At 40.9% G+C, this 23968-nt stretch overlaps 1 long non-coding RNA gene across 1 annotated transcript in view; it reads right to left on the minus strand.

The window, feature by feature from the left end:
• LOC142052155 (uncharacterized) overlaps window positions 1–23968 on the minus strand; it is a 188914-nt gene that overhangs the window by 102328 nt on the left and 62618 nt on the right. Inside the window, exon 3 of the long non-coding RNA XR_012658742.1 lies at window positions 1621–1782. This is a non-coding gene — a long non-coding RNA (uncharacterized LOC142052155). The remainder of the gene's footprint in view (window positions 1–1620; window positions 1783–23968) is intronic.

Here is a 23968-nt window from a genome sequence, read left to right on the forward strand (position 1 = left end):
ATCTCCTAGAGGGGAAGCAGTCTAATGTTTAGATAAAACCATCTTCTTTTCTGAAATCCAGACAAGAATTTTATTAGCTTCCTGCTCCTCACATTACTCTTCTACAAACCCAAACTCTACCATTTGGGATTTCTCCTCCCATGATCCAAGGTAAATGATTAGGAACATGACACATTTTGAGTTAGCATTTGCAGAAAGCAAAAGAGAGATCTTCACTCCACATTCTACAATAATCCAGAGAAAAAAATAACAGAAACTACAAAGCCAAGTTAGGTAGTTTAAAGACTCAAAATGTTAAGACATCCTTTGTAACATATCTCTCATATGAGCAAATGATAATGTCAAGCAACATTCAGCTGCTCAGTGGTGACAGCTTTTGTTGTTTTTATTCACTATCTACAGATTTGAGATGCTTAAAAGGATGCTTAATTACTGCCTATTTTCTCCAATTAAATGTTACTCTAAAAAAAATGGCAGTTCTTGGAAAAATACTTCTTTTTTTGTGGAAACATCTCTATCTGTTTCAATGACACACGCATCAGGAACATTCTCAGCCCACAGCAAACTTTGTAGTAAAACCGAAGAAAACAAAACATAAAAATAACCCCCAAGCCCCAACCCCAAACAACAAGAGACAGACCTCAGAGCAGTCACTGATTAGGCCACTCGCCTGACCTCAGACCATGGACTCGGCTCTATGTACTGCACTCTGAGCCACTGGGCACTCCTGGACACCTTGCTCTCTCCCTCCGATCCCACATTTGAACAAATGTGAAAGCCTCATTCTTTTACCTTGAAAGAACCGTGTTGTTCTCAAACCAACCTCCAATTAACCACAGTAAACTGCAGAGCTCTGTGGTTTTGGACTGTGCCAATACCCAAATCCATTGAACCTGGAGATCTCAAAAGAAGAAATCTGCATGGGTCAATCAGTAAAAATATAGGAAAAGGAAGCAAAGAAGCCATTGGTTGCACTATTATTTCATGCCTTAATCCTTTCAAACTTACATACGTTGACTTCACAATGCTGCCTGATACACCTTGTCTTTTTTGGGAAACTCTAACACACGTGAAATGGACAATAAGTTTTGCAGGGCCTGGCTCAAAGCTCTGAGTTTTCCTACTGCTTGGGGAGGAGCACAACTGTCAGGATGCAGGAGCATATGTTACCTTGCCTTTTAAAAAGAAAGCAGACACAACAAGAGATAATTAAAGTAACTTTCACAGCCAGAATATTGTTAAAATGTTTGAATAGCATTTGTATTGAACTGCTAGATTTCTAGCAGTGCAAATTCAAATCTAGCATGCCGAGAAAAAAAGTAGCATTAGCAATGACAGAAAAATCTTTTAGAATATTGCCTTACTCCTAAAGCCTGGAGAAGTATTTTCCATGGGAAAAGAAGCATCTTTTGTGGGCAGGGAGAAGAAACACTCAATGACTAGTTCTGGAGATCAAAAAAAGAAGCCCACAGGCTCTTTGCAGAGAATGATAGCGAGGTTCACATTAGCGCCCATTCACATCCCAGTGTGTATGCAACATACCAGAGACTGAATGGAGAGCACGTCTCTTTCACATAGGTTACAAACAGCCATCACTTAGGACATTTGGTTCCCTCTCACCTGCTGTAGTTTCTAAACATGACCCTCTGATGAAAGACTGGCCTCCAGCAGCAATTCTCTGTGCCACGTCATTCCTTCATAGCCTTCAATTTATATTCAAGTCATGAACAGGGCCCTTCTTTTGTTAGCTTTTGATTTTCATCTTGTTTTGTGCATTAATCCCTGTAACAAAAAAAAGACATTGCAACAGGTGCTGTAGAAATCAGTAAAATTAATAGTTGGTATAATATCTAAATACTCTCCCCTATCAGGATGAGTATGTTGCTGAATTTGTGCTATGTGGAACAGCTGACAGTAAAAACAGTTATAATAGATCACTTTGACAACTTTAGATTTACATAATGGATTCATCCACTTTGTATATTGGGTTTGTGTACATTCTCTTCACATGCAAAGCATGCCTATTACCTTTAAAATATTTGCTTTGAATGGTATATGCTGCTACATAAGGTATACTTTTTTGCAGTCTATAGCTTTAAACATGTATTTTCAAGAGATGTGTATTAGTATGTCTATGTTATGTATAAACGAAGTAAATTTATGTACCTACACCAGAGATGCACCTGTTTAGTGATTTTGTCACACGTTTTCATGTAACTCACATAAGCTGACTTTTTTTTTCCCCAGTACTCCATCCTTTTTCAGATTTAGGAAACATTAGTAGCGAACAAAGACACTGCAGAACTGTGCCTAGAAAGCTGATATCTTTTCCAGTCTGCTAACAACAGATCACAAATGTATTTATTACAAAAAAAAAACTAAATATAGGATTAGTTCATTCTACTTCCAGTCCAATTCCATGGATACAAAGAGCAAAAGCAGCAGAAGAGGCTGGCAAGGGCTGTGCGTCAAACATGAAATAATCCCCTCCACAAACACAGACGTCGTGAAGGAGGCCATACTGCTGCCTTCTGAGGTCTTCACATTTGGGAGGACATGTGGGGCAGGGCTGCAGCAGCCAGGGCTGTGTAGATTCTGCTCAGTGATGAGACCAAGAGGGAAATTCAATACTACTAAAATTCCAGATAGAAGTGGTGTATAACTTTGGAAAGGGACTTGCACACCTTCCCAGCAGGTGACACAGCTCTGAAAAAGCCCAATTCCAATACTATGGGGGTCTTAAAAGAAGATCTCTGCTTTGAAGTCACCCAAACTGAATCCCAGCACAGGGACAGCCTGCCAAGTGACCATGCAAGGTGGGGTACTTGCAAACCCCAGTCAGTGCTCTGCACACTTGCAGGATAGACAGCTCTGGAACAAGCCCACCAGGCAGACACTCCCAGCTCTGGGTCCATGGGATTTCAGCATACAGCTCCAAGGCAATTCAGGGAGCCCTTGAACCATCTTTAATGCTCTCCTACAAGATTACAAGGGGCAAAGGGGTGGTACTAAGCTAGTCAGTGATGGGCAATGGGTAGACTCACCAAAGTTGGAGGAGCTGCGTGCTAGTGAGATTCTTCAGGCTGCTCCATGTGGCAATGGGCACAATGAAGCACACTTGAAGTGTTTCTACACAAACACACACAGCATGAATAATAAGCAAGAGGAACTAGAAGCCTTGGCCCAGTCCCAGAGATACGACATCAGTGGCATAAGTGAAAGCTGGTGGGATGAGTCCTGCACCTGGTGTGCCATGATGGATGGTTACAGGCTCTTCAGGAGGCATAGGCAGGGCAGGTGAGGCAGTGGGGTTGCATTGCATATAGAGCTGGAATGCAGGGGGCTTGCAGTTGGCAATGGCACAGTTGAGGGACTCTGGGTAAGGATTAACAGACAGACAAATAAAGTGGATGTTCTCTTGGGAGTCTGCTATAGACCACCCAGCCAGGGTGATGACACTGATGAGTTGTTCTCTGAGGAACTAAGGGATACCTCTAAGTCACCTGGCCCTTGTCCTTGGCGGGGACTTCAACTTGCCAGGTGTCAACTGGGAATACCACACAGCTGGGGCAAACAGGTCCAGAAGGTTTCTAAACCATCTGGACAATAACTTCTTGGTACAGGTACTGAGGGAACTGACCCGAAAAGGTGCCTTCCTCGATTTCTTTCTTATTAACAGAGAGGGTCTCATGGGGGAAGTGGAGATCGGTGGCTGCCTTGGCCATAGTGACCATGAAGCAGCCAAGCTTAAAATCTATGGTAACAGGAGGAAAGCTGCCAGCAAGACCTCAACTCTGGACATGAGGAGAGCAGACTTGAGGTTGCTCAGGGACCTGCTTAGGAAGGTCCCCTGGGGAAAAGCTGTGAAGGTGTTGGGGTCCACTAGTGCTGGTTGCTTTTTAAGCACCACCTCCTAAGACCACAGGTGCAGGCAATTCCAAAGTGTAGGAAGTCAAGCTGGTGAGGCAGAAGGCTGGCTTGGCTGAGCAGGGATCTTCTAGAAATAAGGAGAAAAAAGAAAGTATATGGCCAGTGGAAGCAAAATCAAGTGACATGGGAGGACTAGAGAGAGGCTGTTCACTGCAGGAAGGACATTCACATGGCCAAAGCTCAATTAGAGTTGAACCTGGCCAGTACTGTGAGGAACAATAAGAAGGGCTTTTGTAAATATGTTAATGGAAAAAGGCAGGCCAGAAATAACATTGGCCCATCACTCAATGGGAATGGTCACCTCAAAAACAGGGACATAAACAAAGCAGAGATGTTTAAGGCTTTCTTTGCCTCAGTCTTCAACACCGATGGTGGGCTCTGGGACCCCCAGAGAACCTGGGCTACACAACCATGACTGTGGGAATGATAAACTCCCAATCAATCCCCAACTCGTGCAGGACTTGCTACTACAGCTGGATGCCTATAAATCAATGCAGTCTGATGGGATTCATCCAAGGGTACTTAAAGAGCTGGCTGATGTCATAGCGAGACCTCTTCTCAATGATTTTTCAATGCTCTTTGGAATCTGGAGAGGTCCCAGTTAACTAGAAGCTGGCAAAAGTTGTCCCAGTCTCCAAGAAAGGCAACAGGGATGACCCCGGTAACTACAGGCCCACTCAGTCAGTCTCACTTCTGTGCCTGGCAAAATTATGCAGAAGATTATTCTGGGAGTTATTGAAAAACACCTGAAGGACAATGCAGTCATTTGTCCCAGACAGCATGAGTTCACGAGGGGAAAGCCCTGCCTAACAAATCTGATTTCTTCCTATGACAAGGTTACCCGCCTAGTTGACTAAGGGAAGCCAGTCAACATAATCTTTCTGGATTTCAGTAAAGCTCTTGATACTCTCTCCCACAGTATCCTCCTGCACAAAATGTCCAGCACACAGCTAGACAAACACAGAACACCGTGGGTGAGCACCTGGCTGACGATCGGGCTCAAAGGGTCATAGTAAATGGGGTTACATCAGGCTGGCAGCCAGTCGCTAGCGGGGTTCCACAGGGATCCATCTTAGGGCCAGTACTCTACTCTTTAATGTCTTCATAAATGACTTGGGTGCAGGACTGGGAGGAATGCTAATTAAGTTTGCTGATGACACAAAATTGAGAGGAGCTGTTGATGCGCTTGAGGGCAGAGGGGCCCTGCAGAGAGATCTGGACAGACTGGAGAGCTGGGCAATCACCAACCATAAGAAGTTTAACAAGGGCAAGTGCCAGATTCTGCACCTGGGGCACGACAACCCTGGATGTGCAGACAGACTGGGGAATGAGGGGCTGGAGAACATCCCCGTGGAGAGGGACCTGGGGGTTCTGCTCAACATTGAACACGAGCCAACAGTGTGCCCTGGCAGCCAAGAGGACCAACCATGTCCAGGGGTGCATCAAGCCCTGCATTGCAGCCGGTCGGGGGAGGTGGTTGTCCCGCTCTGCTCTGCACTGGTGCGGCCTCACCTCCAGTGCTGTGTGCGGGTTTGCGTGCCACAGTACATTAAGGATACAAAGCTACTAGAGAGTGTCCAGAGGAGGGCCACAAGGTTGGTAAAGGGTTTAGAGAACAAATGGTATGAGAGGCACCGAAAGTCACTTGGTTTGTTCAGCCTGGAGGAGAGGAGACTGAGGAGAAACCTCATGGCGGTCTGCAGCTTCCTCCCAAAGGGGAGGAGGAGGGGCAGGCACTGATCTCTTCTCTCTGGTGACTGATGACAGGACCCGAGGGAATGGCAGGAAGATGTGCCAGGGGAGGTTTAGGTCGGATATCAGGAAAAGTTTCTTCACCCAGAGGGCAGTGGAGCACTAGAACAGGCTCCCCAGGGAGGCAGTCGTGGAGCCAAGCCTGACAATATTCAAGAAGCACCTAGACAACACCCTCAGGCACATGGTGTGAGTTTTGGGGTTGTCCTGTGCAGGGACAGGAGTTGGACTCGATGATCCTTGTGGGTCCTTTCCAACTCAGGACTTTTTATCATTCTATGTGTCTCAGTTGAAGGTTTTTTTTCAGATTTGCTGCAGTTACAGGACCTGGGGAAAATACCTTGAAGTATGCACTAAAAACACAAGTGTCTCTCTCTCTGACAAAGTGACTGAATTTTCAGTCCATGGAAAGTTCTAAAAAGTGAAATTTCCCATGAACTGAAAATTCTACTTTTGACCAGGAGTAAACTGTGTCTTTTATTACACAGAAATATTTCTGAGGAATTCAAGTAATTTCTCTATATCCACTACTACCTTAGACATCTATTTCTGACACGACAAATGTATTTTTTTTCCTTGGGTAACTGAAGGACTTCATAGTACTACTGGGTGATCTAAGCACCCGACTATCTTTCATGAGTTTTTCCCATTGGTACTTCAAAAAGGTAGAATACCACCACTATTAGTATTTTGCACATTAAGAACAAGTTGCTCAAGGTAAAACAGGAAGGCTGTCACAAAGAAAGCAACTGAAGATGGGCAGTTTTGAAGTCAAACTGTTCAGATTGACATTTAAACACTGTCTACATTGTATCACCCTAAAAATTATATTACAAGTATAAGAACATGTATGGGCTGTTGTTGCTTTGTGTGGTTTAAGGAATGTGATTAATTTGCAAATTAACAGAGGTACTTTAAGATAATTAGAGCCTTAGATAACCCTTAGTTTGAATATATTAGCTTTTTTTTTTCCAAGGTGGAATATATTGCCATCGTTGAAGTAAACCACAAGCAATGTCTGCCAGCTATAAGTGTAGTTAATAGCTCTAAACAGTTGCTGTAATTTATTTGATTTTATAAAGTAAGTTTGTAAATAAAATCAAGCCTGCAATTAGCCATTTTGTTGCTCACTAATATTTTTTTAAATAGTGTAAAACACAATAAAGGTTTATACATGTTCCTAGCTGTCAAAGTAAATGTTCCAGGCCCATTAACACAAGTTGTTTCTCCTTATCACATGGCTACCTAGACTTCTGCTGCACCCTCACACAAATACTTATATATGGAAATATACATACATCGTTAGTCAAGGATGAATTGCAAGTTCTCATTTTTCTTAACCAAATATTGGTTGTAATCATATTTCTCAGTATCCAGGCAGCCTTCCATTTAAAGTGAGTCTCATTCTGCCTGATTCTGCTTTGGTGGTATTCATTAAATAAATGCTTCATAGTTACCCTTTCAGGGTGATTCTATGGGGCCACATAGCTGTAAACAAGAAACTAACCATGTACAGCTAAAAAAAAATCCCAATGCACAAGAAATTTGGCAACACATTTTCTGACCTCTCAGAAATCCTAAGGGATGACTGCACTGTTAACTGCAAACCACTAGTGAGTCCTTTCTTTGTTCATTCTGCCACTCCTTCTAATTGGGATGTGCATTTTTCATGCCTAATGCTCCCAGGTAATTATGCATTCTCCAAATAACTACCTGTTGGCGTATTTGCCCATTAGAGTGGTGGTGTTTGGTCTTTTCGCATTTCACCAAAACAGATCTTGAAGTAGTCAAAACCTGTTGAGATCATCAGGCCATGCCATCTTTTAACTTCCTTAAGCACATCGCACTTGCCATATAATAGAGAGTCTTTCAGCAACAGGGAGACCCAACCAATGACTCATTGTTTCAAGTTCTTTGTAAAACTTAAAAAAAAAAAAATCCTATAAAGCTGATTATTTTTATCACCTTTGCTCTATTACTTACAGTCAATGGCAAGTCCTGAGCTGCATATTTGTAACTAAATCCAAAAGTTACAATTCAGGCTGAAAAAGAGCTTATGTTTTCTTGAATGGACTTCTTGTGTAGGAAACGATTGACTTACTCTTTTATTTCTTTTTCACCCTACAAAGTGTGATTCTTGGAATCGGTGGGAAGAGTAACTAGAGCAACTAACAAGACTTGAGCTTTCAGAAGGTAAAAGACGGCTGGCTGCTTCTCCACTGTGCTAAAATTTCAAATCACTTTAAAGAGTAAGAATAAAACAGGAAAAGATGGTGGGGGGTGGGGGGAATCAAGGCATGAGCTGCAAAGTAATCAAACTACTTAAATGAGAAGTAAGTGATGAGGATGCTTTAGGAAAGTGATATTGCTGAATACCATCTTCCATTCTAGACCTTACGCTTTTATATTCATATTACTGCTCACAGCAAGCTGTCTTGGCTCCTGGGCTTTCCCTTTGTCTCTGCTATGATTATTACGACAGATATTCCTTCTAGCTGTTCCTACTCTCTGCTGTGCTCTCTCCCTCGTGCACTTGCTGTTTCTCTTTCTGCCTTTCATTATTTGCTCAGGCTTTCAACCCCTCTCTGACAGCATTCACAGAACAAAAAGGTTGCCATTACATTTATCCCTATTTATCCTCCTTTGATGCTGAATTGAATTTTGTTCTGCTAGCATGAAGAAAGCTAGATTTGTCATCATCTTCATCATCTCTATTTTACTTAAATCACCCTGAACACATCTGTAATTTATTTCCTAAATGTATCAAAATCCTTTACAACCAAAAACTTTTCACCAAACCCTTCTTCTATTATTTTTTCTAGTGAAGAAAATGAGGTAAATGCAGATATGTTTGTGTCTAAAATGCCTATAGGCATTTTTCTCTTGTACCTTGAGAGCCCCCTAGGAGGTACAGAGTGGCCAATTAGCCAGCTGTGTACACAGGTAAGGAAGAAAAGAAGTTCACATAATAAAACTAAACTATCATCAGGTTTTGTTTCTTTCCTTACTTTTCATAGAAATTCTAAGAAAATACATAGGTAGGAACCAGTATCACTTAAAGTCAAATTGTTCAGAAAAAACATCAAAAGGCTGAAGAGGGATCAGGTTATATACCACTTTTGCCAGTCTATTGGCGTATCAACTCCAACTCCCAGAGCCATTAACCATCATTGTATTTGGGCTGCAAGGTCTCTGCAGATTGGCACTAAATGAGAAATGTGTGTTGCAAAGATACTGCAAATGCAGCAGAACTAGATTGTTCCTGATTTCCCATGAAGTTGATTCAGTGACAAGAAACTCTGAAATTTTCCAGAGTGCAACACTGGCAGGATATATTTATGCCTACTTCTAATTTGTCATGAAATCAGAAAGCCACGATATCTCAGGATGCTCCAATCCCATCAGTGCCATCTGTATTATACCTTCACAGTATGCATTCATGCAACATTTACAAATGGTAGTTAATTAAGGCTTGGCATGCCTCTAGAGCAATGAAAGTATGTTACAACAAAAGTATATATATAAAAAAAAGTGTATTGAGGATAATTTAAATCAGTTGTCCAAAATCGTCACTGGTAAGACTCCAAAACTCTACAGGGCTTATGATATTGACTATCATACACATGCACGTAAACTGAGAAGGTCACTGCTACAAAGCTCACAGGGGAACTATGCTATGGTTTCACCAAAAATTCTGTTGCTAAAGGGACAAGGAGAAAGACTGTTTTCTCCCAATGGCAGCCCGCATATGGAACTGGCAGAACTATCACCTTCCCAAATGAACTACCAAATCCAACTGGACCAGCAAGAGGTCACAGGCAAACCATGAAAAACTATAAGGAAGAGTTCAGAGAGAACAGAAATTACATATGCATTGAAATGCATGTGATAGAGATGCCACGACACAGTCGGGATGATCTCCATTGTGCCATTGTTCAGCCTCCCCATGAACACCGAGACAGCAGAAGGTGCAGAAGATGCTACGTTAAGCTGGCCACTGTTGCTTCCATTCTGAGAAAGCTATATATTTGTGGAAAAAGGGCTTCTCTCTACTAGGAAGCACTATCTATGAGCTACTCAAAGTTTACATTCTAAGATGGTCTCACCAATTAATTCTCTGTGCTCTACTTCTCTTTTCTTGGCAGTGAAAAATGAGAGCCCAGCACATGCTGTTTGCCAGCATTAAGCAGCTTTTCAAAAACAAGCTTCAGGCTTGGATATGTCAAAGAGACAATGCTAACAGCACAGGATCAATGACTTCCTTGTGACTCAGGGTAGAGGTCAAATCTATACACTTTGACCTCTGTGCAAATTTTGACAGAGCCACTGATTGCTGATGATCCACTAACAGACTCCACTAGCATAGGCAATGAATGACTCCTACCACTTCAATTATGAATCTCAAACAGGACATTAAACTTAGACAGCAGATGCTATTTTCCCACCAGAGCCATATACGTGCCGAGTTCAAAGACCAATGCAGCACCCTCTCTCCATTCCAGTTGCTACAAGTGATCTCCTGAAGAAACGATACAAGACCCCAGTCCTTTATTGCTTGCTGCACCCCTCTTCTCTAAAGGGAAATATATTTGAATAACATACAGCTCAGAAAAAAGTATAGGCCGAGCCCTACATTTTGCTCTTGTTAAGAATAAAGGAAAAGATTTCTCTATCATTGCAGAGATGAGAGCATTTTCAAATTAAGCCAGTCACAGGCCTGCTCTGTGGACACCAGAGCAGGGATTCAATGTACTCAGAGTACATTAGGAGGCATCATTGGTAACAAACTAGGTCTCTCTAATATCTTAGAAATTAAGGAGCTGCAGTAAATAGCTCTCCCTGCAAAAGACCTGGCAAGCAGTTTGAGCATCCTGTTCAGTTTTTCAGTATCACTAGACATGTAACAGTGAAGCTTTCTCTCATTTTTTGATCAAAGGAGAAAAACTGTAGTGTGGTTAATTGAGTTGGGCTGTACTTCATCCGATTTCCTACTTCGACTTTATACAATGTGTTTCCATAAATCCCTGGCATTTAAATTGAAAATCCTATCTCAGAGCAAACTAACAACCTTATTCAACACACAGAGTAACCGTTCACAAAATGGAATGTCCTTTTCTCAGCTCCTACTAAAGGACAAACCCACACTCTATACTACAGAAAATCCTCAATTTTTCTCCAAAATTCAGCCTTCTCTAAAGCTGGAAGCCAGCCTCGTTTCATACTCTAAAGATTCACACATTCAGATGAACATAATAAACCAGCAGAATTTGAAATGGCTGTGCTAGTTTTATGAATGTACTAAGGGCGATTTATCATCTCATTGTACAAGTCAGGAAACGCAATAACAACAAAGAATCTTCTCACATTTAACTGCTGTTTTGGCTCCTATCTGGCCATATTCATGCATTTTGTTCTATAGAAATATTAACTTCTATGGGCATATAAGTGTTTTGTTGGAACATGACCTCAAAATATTAGGCAACAGCCACAAAGGGTATAAAAGATTATTCATAGATTCATATGATATGGCTGAACATGGGTTTCATGTTTTATGCAAGCCTGAATTATATACATCCAAAGGGAGCTGTTCAATTTAGAAACTCACAAAGCTCAATTTAAAAATTATATCATAATTTTTGAATTAACAAAAAAGTGAAACCATAACACCTGTAATTTACTGCATAGCTAAACCTGTTAAATATTCAGTATAGTTAAATTGGGAAAGAATAAAAGAGCCTTTGAACAAGAAGGCTTATTACAAAAAGCAGGTCTCAGGTCAGAGTGGACTTCAACACTAGCTAAAAAGCTTTAAAAATGGCACTCAAAAAGAGGAATAATATCACACCAGTATCTCTTTTGTGCATCCTCGCAGCCATTGTCATTACATCTCTCACCCTTAAGATAGAGCAGGTTCAGTAGCATCTTACCCATTGCACAATAGCCACCTACATATAAGAACCTAAGAGAGGTATAAGACATTAAAACAATTTTCCATTAAATTACTAAGCTGAAAGAATTTTTCTTTCTGGCAGTATGTATGTTTTGTGGCAGCACTCTGAAGACCTGGCTTTGGACTGCCACCCTATCATAACATCAGAGAACAAGCAGCAGTGGCGTGGTGTTTTTGAACTTCAGGCACCACTACCAAGTGCGAATCCTTAAGAAAACAGCCCATCATTACACAGCAAGTAGAAAATCACCTGCTGACAGGCACTAATCCAGTCAAAGCTTTTAGTTGTATAATAAACTTTATTCAAGTGAATTAGGAAAGAATATGGCTAAAATGGTGGAGGCACTTAAATACTTTGACAGGTAGGCATTGTAAGAGCTAAGAAACTACATTTACTTCTTTTTATCATAAGCAAGCGACCTGGAGGGGGGAAAGAAAAGAAAGAAAGAAAAAAAGAGAGACAGAGGCAATAGCTGAGACTACCAAGCCCACTAAATACTACCTTCAGTGGGCCATATAATACCTTATTACATCAGCATAAAAAAAATGCAGACTTTAGAGCTGTTAACATGTTAAATCTATCGGTTGCAAAAGAAGATATGCAAATACCAGAACAACACACTCTGTTAAAACCCAGTTCAGAATGGCAAGAAGAACAGAACAAGATCTTTGTTCTTGGGGTTGGCATTTACATTTTGCTTCTTTGAAGTATACATAATGTTATGTTTAAGTTAAGATAAAGAAAACAGTGACTTCCCACCCCCCCACCCCCCCCCCCCCCACCCCCCCCCCCCCCCGTAAGAACAAGTATATGCTAACAGCCCAGGCTCAGAGAGTTGCACAATTCCCATCTGTCAACAGATAATTCAAAACATGTACCTCAGCAGAAAGTGGTTTTTGGCCACCTGTCTTATATCACAGATGTTTGTGGTATTTCTGGTGCACTGTGTGATATTATAAGTAAATGAAATGTAACATGAACTAAAGTGAGGTAAAAGTAGTATTAAAAGAGAGACAGACCTTCCTGCAGGCAGGACAGATGCTATCCATTTTGTTATGGGACCCCTGATGTGAAACGGAGGCAAAGGCAACCAGGACATTGTAGTAGGGGAAAGACAAAGGAACTGGAGATATTATTGATGACTATGTAACTATTGAAACTCTCCTACCATCTTTCTGATCGCAATCAGAATTAAGAAAAAAAAAAAAAGTCACTCTGTGCCAAACGAGTAAAAGCTCCAACAACAACAAATCTGAAACTGTGCGCTCCACAGTCCCCATGATCATTCTAAAGCTAACCATAAATAAGAGAAATTACACACATTTGATACTCTCTTTACAGTATAACACTTAAAATAGGTTCCCAAAAACTAGTGAAGGTTTTTGGTCATGAAAGAGCAGTACTGAGACACAGGACGCACTACTTGTATGGTAGACGCTCCAGTATTCACCTGCCAGGAAGGGAAAATCTGAGGAGAGCTGGCCTTGCAGATTAGGTAGCTGGCAGAAGCACTGTGCCCAGAACACACTGGCGCCAAGCAGATATCTGTGAGAGGCATTATTTTCCTAGGAGCTCTAAGGACATTTCTGTAGTGTTGGCAGATCACAATGTGAGCCTCTGCTTGCCTCTGGGGATAACCTATAAATGCCCAATATGTTCTTCATGAATATTTACTGATTCAGAGTTAAGTACTTATGTCCCAGTCACACTCTTGTACAGCAGTCTTTCTGTGCTTACTCTCCTCTCCTTCATTATCAGGGCTTGAATCGAGGTGAGGTAGAGATTAGCCACACTGACAGATGGTTTGCACGCCTCTGCATGCCTAGGATGCTCACTGAAGCCAACTCAGGGACTGAGTGCTAAAGAATTTGTAGAATCTTCATTTATTTCAGAAGCTTTTATGGCCGCAGCTTTCCTCTTCCAATCACAAAACTCAGATGGCTATGTCGAAAACGTTAGCACAGGTACATTTTCTAGATGTGGACTGAGTTTTGAGAGGCAAAACTTCACCCAGATCTATGCCAAAATTCTGGATTTTGGTAGCAAATTTAAAAGACCAAACTCAAAAGCCAAGTAAAAGCTCTGAGTACAAATTTATGTGAATCAAAACACACCGCAACATTGGTAAAAAACTTGGGAAAGCATACAAACCAAGAATGACCAATACTGGCCTTGCAGCAAATTTCAGCATTTTCTAGCTAACCACCAAGAAGCATAAGTGAACCAAGTACATTTATAGCCTGTGACTCAGTCAGCAACATCTTGAGTTTTCAAGCGCACCAGAAATCAAAGAAGCCCAACAAAATTAAAGAAATACTCATGTTTCTTTGATACATGAATTCACAGTATATATATAAACACAAAATTTATTGCTCCAACCCTGTGGACGTGCACACGTTTGTACAACTGGCTAAATAAGGAAAGGGTTTTACACTAATTTCTAATGAGAAGAGGCCAGTTTGGTTTTTCATTTGAAAGATAACTAATAATATATGCTCTACAACTTTTAAAATTTTGAATGGTTCCTCACCTCTCTGGAAAACTTCTGAGAATTTGCGCATCCAATATTGTTCAAAAGCTTCCGTTCTTTTAGGTGCTAAATCCAGGGAATTGTCCTCCAAGCAATCCATGTAATTATACAGACACAAAACTCAACATTATGTTTGACTTAATGAGTTCATACTGACTTAGGTCTGATGTCCAACATAGCTAATAGTGACTATGACCATTGCCGTCTATGTTCTTGAAAGAAAAGCTTGGTAAGTGGATGCTTTACAGTATTCTACACACCATTTTCCAGGTCTGCCAATAAATCAGATTTCTCCTTCCAGATGTGAATTTCCACGTACATGCACACACCTAACAAAACCAGGAAACAAAGGAAAAAGTCCTCCCTGACCTCAGCTATTTAAAGATACTGTTCATGTGCATGTAAGAATGCAACCTGCGCTACTGCAGCACCTTAGTAACAGATACAGCAATGACCGGGTAGTCTTTTCTGAGGTTTTGAAATGCCCTTTTTTAAAGTCTCTGAAAGCAGACAGCTTTGCAGAACTGAATAACCAGAACTTTCTGCATGTTTGATATACAAGAAGTACAGATTTAAGTAATGGGAGCTGACTTCCAGAAAATAGAAGGAACATTTTTTGCAGAATTTTTACTGAAGTGCCTGACACAGTCTTTAAGCCCAAATGAAGGAACCAGATGAGATATAGGTGATTTCTATTATACCTTTTCTTATATAATGAGAGTTCATTCGGTAACAGAAATAGAGGAAAATGAAAAAACCCAAAGAACAGTTTCTTAAAAACTAGACTGAGTTGATGGCTTCTCAAGAAAGGTAATACTATGCTGTACTGAATGAGACACAGCAAAGCTGGTCTCTCAAAATCTAGCGGAGCTGCTCACTGCCTGCTTGAGACTGATACATGACAAACTCAGAAACAGTCTTGGATGCCAGGCTTTGGGGCACTAGCATGCTTCCGATCTGTTAGCTCTACAGCTGCATGAGGAAAAAGCACAAGAATTTTCCACCAACCCTAAAGTAGCCTGTACCTAAACATACCTAAAAATGCTTGTACAGGTATTAACATAGACTGACATTTAGTGCCTACAAACACAGAAGGAGCTATGTCTACAGGGGGCTGGTTTCTACGCTTGTTCAAGTGCTGGATGAAAGAGTTTCTCATTTCAGAAGCACTTCCACTTCCAACATATCCTTTCTTCTTATTTGTATTTCTCAATGAAAAAGGAAAAAAAACAACAAACAACAAAAAAAATTCTCAACATCAGTCTCTTGTTAAAATATGGTACCAAGCCTGCAACTGGCATAAAATCACCGGTTTCTCTTCAGTAAGTGAAGCAACTCTGATTTACAACTACTGTAGATCTGGATCATCCTTTTGAAAATAAAATCTGTTTATGAAATGCACATTTAAATCCCATCCTGTTGTCTTCCACCAAGTGATTAATTATCATAATCTGTGTGCTAAGTGATGTGCAAACTAGGAGGATAGACATGCTCCCCGCTCTAGACATTGTTCCATAATATCTTATCAGACTGCTTTAATACTGAAAGCAGTGTCATTAGTAACTTGCTTCTCTTCATCTGTTTACAGGTTGAATAATGTCTCCTTTGCAAATACACTAATTTACGCGCATTTCCTTTACAAGTACTGCTAATCATTTACACCAGCTCTCCCTGCAGTATTTGTCTTGGATTTGCTAGAGTTTTCCAAAGCTGAAGAACAAGGTCTGGAGAAGCAAAAAATGCAATTTCACTTGTTTAACACATATTCCCACCATATAACTTCTACCAACACCATATCCAACAGGGCAAATTAGAAGTCTAAGTCCAGTTCATTCAATTTTTATTGACTTTCTGTTGTAAAATACCCTCATCTCCCATATGAAATCAGCTGACAATGTTGGCTTCACAAAATTCAAATCTTTGCATTCAAAAGCAAAGATTTTTCTCTTCGTTCTGTTACTTGCTTTTGTTTCACTTAGCCTTCCCATGCAGCCTTACACGCTGACCGAAAGGTACAAAGAGTGCCTGGAATGAGATTTTTACCCAAGCAAATACAAGCTATAGATAAGAGTTCTTAGACACATCTCCAGAGGAGAGCTCCAGTGAGCATTACATGTCATACACACAGCTGCTGGCTTCTTTGGTTTGGGAACCCTCAGCGCTTCTTGATCCTCCCTCTCCTTTCACAAAATTAAAAGGGTAAACGTAAGTTTGGATATAGTCCCACTCTAACTTTAGAAAGTTTCTCACAGCCAATAACATTTTTCTCACCAGCAGACAGGCCTACCCTGAGCTTTGTGCTTTCTGCCACATTTTGCCTCTTAAAGGCACCAAAGGTCAGCACTTTATGTCACACAGCGTTGTTAAGTTCCAGTGACTTTAACGGAGCCATGCTAATTAATTCCAGCTGAAGATATATACCGGTGGCTTATTTTTCAGGGAAAAGGAAATGTCCCCAACTGGCCAAATAAAATATCATCTCATTTTCTATGCAAATCTATATTTTACTCCAGTAAACAATAAAAAGCCTACATCCTATAATGCAATTCATACTTCCAGTGCTATGGAGAAGGAGGACCAACACAGCTCTCAGTACTTATAGGTGCATTGCACATGACCAGTATAGCTCAGTGAAATCCCCAGTGGATCTAAGCAGACATTAATATATCTCTAACAGAAACAGGCAAATGACTGACTCACTAAGTGCTATCCAGTTTTAACCCTTTTAAATATGTCAGAGATTTGTTTTTATGCCATGAGATTCTTCCCAAAGGATGATATATTCAGTATGTTGAAAAATTATACACCACTCAATCAAGTTTACTTGCATCTTCCTTACTTTTATTTTATGGACAAAAGTAAGAACCTTAAGCTCTGAGGTATCAAGGCAGGAGATCACCCACCATCAGTAGCTGTTCTGTTGCACACCCCAGCCCCAGGCTTATTACGTACAGGTGAAGTTTAGAAGTCTGTTTGCATCACAAGTCATCACCACTCTCTTTTCCTTATTTCTTGCCAACATAGACAGCTGCCTGTTATTTTCCAAACAGGAAACAAAGGACAAAACAAACAAAAACCTTAAAATACCCCCACAACCCACACTGCACAAACACCCCCAAAGCATAAGAAAGGAGATAAAAAGATGGCACACTACTAAAAGTCACAACACTACTAAAAAGAGAGCCCCTTGGGTATTTATGCTGCGGTACATTGTATTTTAAAAGCTAGTGCTATGATATATTGAAATGCAGTAGTTTACTACACTCAAGGGAGAAGAATATTCCATAGCCACAGGCATACTCTGGAGAAAAAATCTGGAGCAGAGAGGTCTTCTGTACTTGCATGTAAGTGATCTTCATAGGAGAAGCACAGGCAGGGAGACCCTGTCCATTGGAGACACCAGACATACTTGTGCCATAACTCGTGGTGAAAACTTATGGAAAAGATCTTTGTTATAGACAAAGCCCTGTGTTAGTGGAGATCATAAGAGCTCCTTTTAAGACTTCCAACTTCCACCAAGGTAGCTGTGCGTATCTTCCCCTCCGTATCATCATCAGGGGACGGGTACAACTGACACCCAGAATCTAATCTTCCATTTCTCATGAGATTACTCGGGTTGCACCCAAACACTTCTCACAGTACTTTCTGATCTTTTGTCTCATATCAGGTATCATCTGTAGACTGTACCCCAGAGTCAAAAAAGTTGCAAATGAAAGTAAGCTTGACACTATCTTAATCTATCGTATAGTGATCCATTACAGTTCGGTAGTTGGTCTCAAAACCTTCAGGACAGGCTGTGTGATGACTTTATTCCTTCCTCTTCCAAGTGGTCCACAGCATTCCGATCTTCTTAGTGTGCTTAGCACACAGAGCCATAAATGTTTCCTGCCTGATATGAAACCACTTTACCAACCTGGTGCTAGAGGGACAATTAGTTGGAAAGATCCAGCAAAGATTATGTTACCCTTACACAGCTGAGGGTATCAGTGTCCCCTAATGTTTTCTAAATTCTAATCTGGAGCTGTAAGAAACCCTGGATCACCCTACATCAATGATTCTTCTTCCTATAATCTCTGGGTGGCCAAAAGACTGCAAACATCCTTTACAACTGCGTTACTCTGCCATAATGCCTGCATCAGTCTAATTCTGCTGAGGTTGGAAGACTGCTTTAGCAGAGGTTATCACTCAAATTTACCAAGAGAGCAAAGATGAGTGGAACTCAGCAACTTTCTTTCCTTCCCTCATCTGCCAATCTACTACCAGGGTATCTGCACCTTGTCCTTTGTATTTCTGGACACAAGGGACCAACAGAACTAGTAGAAGTTTGTAAAATGCCAGGGACTATAATGGCTCTTAAACCAAATTGGCAAGTTATTCCAAATCCTTTCAATTCCACTGGTTCCTACCTTTACAAATTCTTTCCTTACCCTGGATTTTGAGACAGGACTATCTAATAGCTTGGTACATATCAAGGCAGCAGTTACAGTTGCAGCAGAATATTTGCTTGTTTCATCTTTTATGTCATTATAATTTTAATCATTTCAAAGGCTCCAATAGTCTGTGATTGATGCCTTTGCCTTTAGATTAGATATGCACATAAATACATGAATTAAACAGAGAGAATATGGAAGATGGAGTAGAGCCAAATTGTGCTTGCTACTATACGAGCATTAAGAATATGGGTTTTTTTAAACTGATAAAAATCTGAAGTGAGAAAACACTACTGAAAGAATAAATGCTAATAGTTCTTAAGACGAACGTGCTTATTACTCAGCTGGAATATTTCAGGCTGTCATTTAGGCAGGATTTTAGTTTTGTTCTAAATGTACTTAGAAGCAATTATGATAACTCTGTAGAGTGAAGGTTACTGGTAAATTGTTAAGATTAGTCCACTTTTAAAATAAGCAGGTTCGTGGCCACAAGAAATTGAAAGCTCTGTGAAGTCCACTTTGTACCTTAAAGCAGGAAGCTGGGAGGAAGAGAAAAAATTGCTATTAGTGTGGCAGGGAACTCACTGGAGAACAACAGGAAAGAAATGCGCAGAGCAGTGGGTGAGCACATGGAAACAGAAAGGAGCATGGGTATTCAAAAAGTTAAAAGAACGGCCGAGACCTGCACACTGCCAAGAGTCAATTTTGCTCTATTATACCTCTGCACCAAATTACCAACTCGGAGGCAAATTTGACCCCAACAACGTGCAACTTGGCACAGCTCTAATGAATCAGGCATAAAAATGTCAGCAGGAGTACTGAGAGGGCATGGGAAGTGTAGAAAGCAAGAAGATAGTGCAATAACACTTGAATGGTCTAAGAGGATATAAGTAAAGGGAACCATTTTAAAAAATGGGCCATTGAGGCTGAAGAGCAGGGAGGGAAAACAAGATGAGTTAGACCACGGAACTGTCTCCAGAAGGAATCCCATCTCATTAGATGTTTATAACATGACTCAATGAAGTCGTAAAAAATATGTTGTAAGAAACAGTATTTCAGGTCAAAGAAGGTCTTTTTCTGTCTCTAACTCTGTTCATTACATGGCATTTTAGGGAACCGTGTAGGGAAGACAAATAAAGGGGGGGGGGGGGGGGAAGACTGGTTAGAAGCAGCATCCTGTTCATATAGGTGAGAAAGAGTAGGAGCTTTCCAGCAACAGTGAGAGTTGAGAAAATGTTCTCAAGATGGATGTTTTATGCAAGCTACATACAAGGGGTTGGGAAAGAAAAAGGGAGTGTTGCAGGGAAAGAAAAAAGTTGTACTATTGGGGCACAGGCCATACGGATTCGAGAGGAAGAAGAAATGTATTGTACCTATGTTCATTTGTATAAGTGCTGTTGTACCCACAGATTTGTTGAGGACAAAAAGATAGAAGAGAAGATTAAAAAAAAAAAAAAAAAAAGAAAAAAGAGAGAGATATCCAAGGATGAGAAACTGCAGCTTTATGGCAATGCACAGATCCCCAGGCTAGGCAGAAGCGCAGATGCCAGAACACGGGCACAGCTCAGCTCTCCATGCCAGGGACTATACAAGGGCAGCTCAGCTACATAAGACCTGCTGTAGGCACCCAAGCAAGAAAACCAGAAAGTCAGACAAAAGAGAAACAGCAGAAAGAAAGGTCTCTGTACTACTTACTGCCAACACTAGGGAGAACCATCCAACCACAGCTGGATGCCAAAGTAGACATCCTGAAAACAACCACCACAATGTGCTGGTTTGTGGAGCCACTGGAGAGCACAGATAAGGTCAAATACTTTCTGCCAGGTTGCAGACTGATAAGGCCTCAGGAACACATGCTCTTTCAACAGGGGTGTGTGGGGCCAAAGAAACTGTTGACTGGGCTCACCAGGGACAGAGACAAGAAAAACAGGACTGTAGTTATTGACCTAGGATTAATAGTTAGTTCACTGCTACATTGGAGGCATTGTTTGACAGAGCTGGAAAGTAATATTTGCTGGCACAGTCACAGAGCATTACTTTGTTTGAAATGAAAATGTCAGTGAACATCTCTTTCAATTATTCTTCCTTTCCTATTCTAAAATGATGTTTATTCCACACAAACCTAGCGTTATCTCAGTTTAATTCAGAGAATTACTCATATCAGTGAAGCTGAATAAAAAATAAGGTTGTGCAAAATGTTACAAAACACAAAACCCATGTAGGACATTTAGGATTGATCTTCACAAAAGGAAAGAAGCCTGCCATCCAAGCTAAAAGGCCTTGCTGTAGGTTCACTGGTTTTAACCATGCATAATAAACAGGATGATAAATCTTTAAACACTTAAGTAGAAGTTTCCATGAACTACTTCAGAAGCTTCTTGCAGTGGAAGGAGTAGAATATTTTCAAAGCATCCGACAGTAACATAAGACCTTTAATTTGCACTTTCTACAAAGCACATAGCCTGCTCTGTCTTCCCTCAGTGGAAGTGGTAAGTTTTAAGCACAGATGCCAGACTTAACAGATGCCCATGTGTATGGGGGCTATATCTATAAAGTGAGCACACAATACCATCAATTACATGATCAGGATTACCTCCCTCTTCTGACCAAAACCAGTGGAAATCTGAATTTCCAACACCATAGACTACTTAACCATTGAGTAAGAAAAATCTGACAGAGGGATCGGAGTACAGTCATACATTACTTTCCACATCTTTTATAAAATGACCTGTAACTGCACAGTGAGGCTTATCATCCTGTCCAAAATGTCCACAACTAGATATATAAGTCCCTTCCTAGTGCTCACACATACAATTCAGGGAGTGGCCTAAGTTGGTCCCACCTCTCTAAGAATTGCTGGAGCAGATATTATCTTAGGCTTTCTGTCTTTACATTGCTGTGTTGCTCCAGCCCTTTACCTCACCCTTCACAAGCAATCTGAGATCCGATGCAGTGCTCTTACCAGCCAGATGACACAGCCAGATGCATGCCAGAATCTGGGTCTGTTAATCCCTACACAGCCAGAGGAGGCAGAAGAGCTGCTCCCATAAGTGCATGGCTGAATGCTGAGGCCAGCCTCATCACCAGGTCAAGAAGGTATAAATGAACAAGTAGTGTTGTCTGAGCCGGAAATCAAGATTCCCAATGTCTCCACTACGTTTTATAGGAAAGCAGGGTAAATTATGATCATGTAAGGGCAAGCAATGTAAAATTTGGGCAAGGTTTCAATATTAAAGGCAAGGCTAAAGTGTGCTAAAGCACAGTGGTGGAAATGTAGTAAGATTATGTGCAAGAATAACATCGTGGTAGAAATTACACATGGGGAAAAAGAGAAACAAGCTAATACTGGAAATCAGAAATCCATTTTTTTAACAAAATTGTAGTTAGGATTAAGTGCGCAGACACAGTTTCATTCATCTCTATGTGGTCCCCTGTGCAGTCAGGGTATGTGCTTCTGCAGTTTCTCAACAGCCTATTGTCACTATCCGTCAAAAGCATCAGGTGGAAGTATAAGACTTCCAAGGTACAGAGACAATGGATGCAAATCAAGTAGCATGTAAGATTGAGGTCTTCAAAATGGGCAGCTGCAGAGCTATGAGACTGATATATCAGACAATTAACTTGGTGTTTCAATGACAGATGGTAGGTAAGAGCATGATCACCAGATGACAGCTGTTATGTAGAATAAGTTCTCCCTAGTAGAAATACAGTGGTTATAGGAAAGACTTTGCAGCAAGATACTACATTTTCCAAATCCTCTATGTGGCATCTACTAGTTAACTACATTTATTTTAGAAAGGAAATTAAATATCAGGCAGTTATCAGAAAAAAAAAAATATTGAGCAGTTTCAAGCTTTTTATTTGCTCTTTTTTTATTATTATTTGACCAGAAAGTAGCCATAAGAACAGAAAGAGATGACTGTTTCACCAGATAATCCCATGCAAGTCCCATTTAAACCCATCACTAGCCTCTGCTCTCAGGTATGTCTGTGTGATTCTAGGGCAGTCGCATGTGGCATTTTGGCTGGGTGTCTGCGGGGAGAGCCAGCAGCAAGGCAGCCCCCTGGACTGCCTGTTGGAATACCACAAAAAAAAAAGAAATTAAGGGAGTGTTTGGGATGATGATTATGGTGCATCAGCTGGAATCACTTCCCCTCCGGATGCTGCTAAATCATCTCTGACAGAAACGGTTTATCCCCAAGGCTCTTGAAAACATTTCTGAGCCACAGATTCTTTGTCTTTGCAAAGGACTTGATCTGACTGAGGACAGATATTTCCAAAACATTACCATATGAGAGAACACTCTTTAAAACCTTTTATCATTTCTCAAGCCTCTTACCAATCACACCACCAGAATGCCCTATGACACCAACCAATAAACAGAGTGCGTTTTTCCAGGCTTTGCCAGCAGCATTCACCTAATACTATTTTATTTACACAGGAATCTGAAGGCTTGCCCATTGCCATACGAGGATAAATTTTTAAAAATTTCTCAAGCTTCTACCCTGCTCAAAACAGGTATGCACAGGGAGCTCAACTGTAGCAAAAACCAGAAGTATTTGGAAGCCCCGTATCAAACACAGGCATCCTACCAGTGACACTCAGCCAAATTCTACACTGATTTTTATCCTTGCAACTACACTGACTCCAGCAGTGCTGCGAGACCTTTATTCTACATGTTCTCTTGGCTAATAGGAGTCTTGAACTAGCTGAAAATGCTGTATAGTTGTGTAGAAAATTCCTGCAGAACTAAAAAAGGTGTTCTTTCTGTAATTGCTGGTGTGTCAGAAAAACCAGGCAGCCAGAGCAGGAATAGGCTGAACAAGGGAAACAAGTAATGGGGTAAAAAGATTAAGGAGGAAAAAGGTGAATTAGTCTATCAAAAACCTCCAACAACAAAAAACTCACAAGAAGTAGGGTGGAAGTAAGGACCAATGGGTAAAGAAGAATCATGGATATGAGGGGAAGAGGAGGCCAGGTCGGGGCTCACTGAGCTCTCACCCCTCCAGATTTAATACAAAAGTTTCCTGGAGCCTTCCCATTCTTCTGTGGCCAGAGGGGACGGAAGGAAAGGGAGAAGAAAATTTATGGATGAAAAAAGAAAAACAAACAGCAAAGTTAAGTCTTACTTTGTTAAAACTAATATTCCTATGCCAAGCTAGGCAAGTCACTTAAACGGAGTGTTTTACTGCTGGTTATTCATCATGTGTTCCCCATTTTCATGTTCAGCTTGAAACATGATTGCGGAAGTGCTGAGCTCTCACAGCTGCAGCTGGGAATTGTGCTTGTACTCTGGGAACTTCTCAATGAGAACTGTGCTTCTATATATAAAATATAAGTGTTATAAACATGTTGTCTATGTATAGTGTTAACTA

Source organism: Phalacrocorax aristotelis, chromosome 1, assembly GCF_949628215.1.
Source record: "Phalacrocorax aristotelis chromosome 1, bGulAri2.1, whole genome shotgun sequence".
Lineage (NCBI taxonomy): Eukaryota > Metazoa > Chordata > Aves > Suliformes > Phalacrocoracidae > Phalacrocorax > Phalacrocorax aristotelis.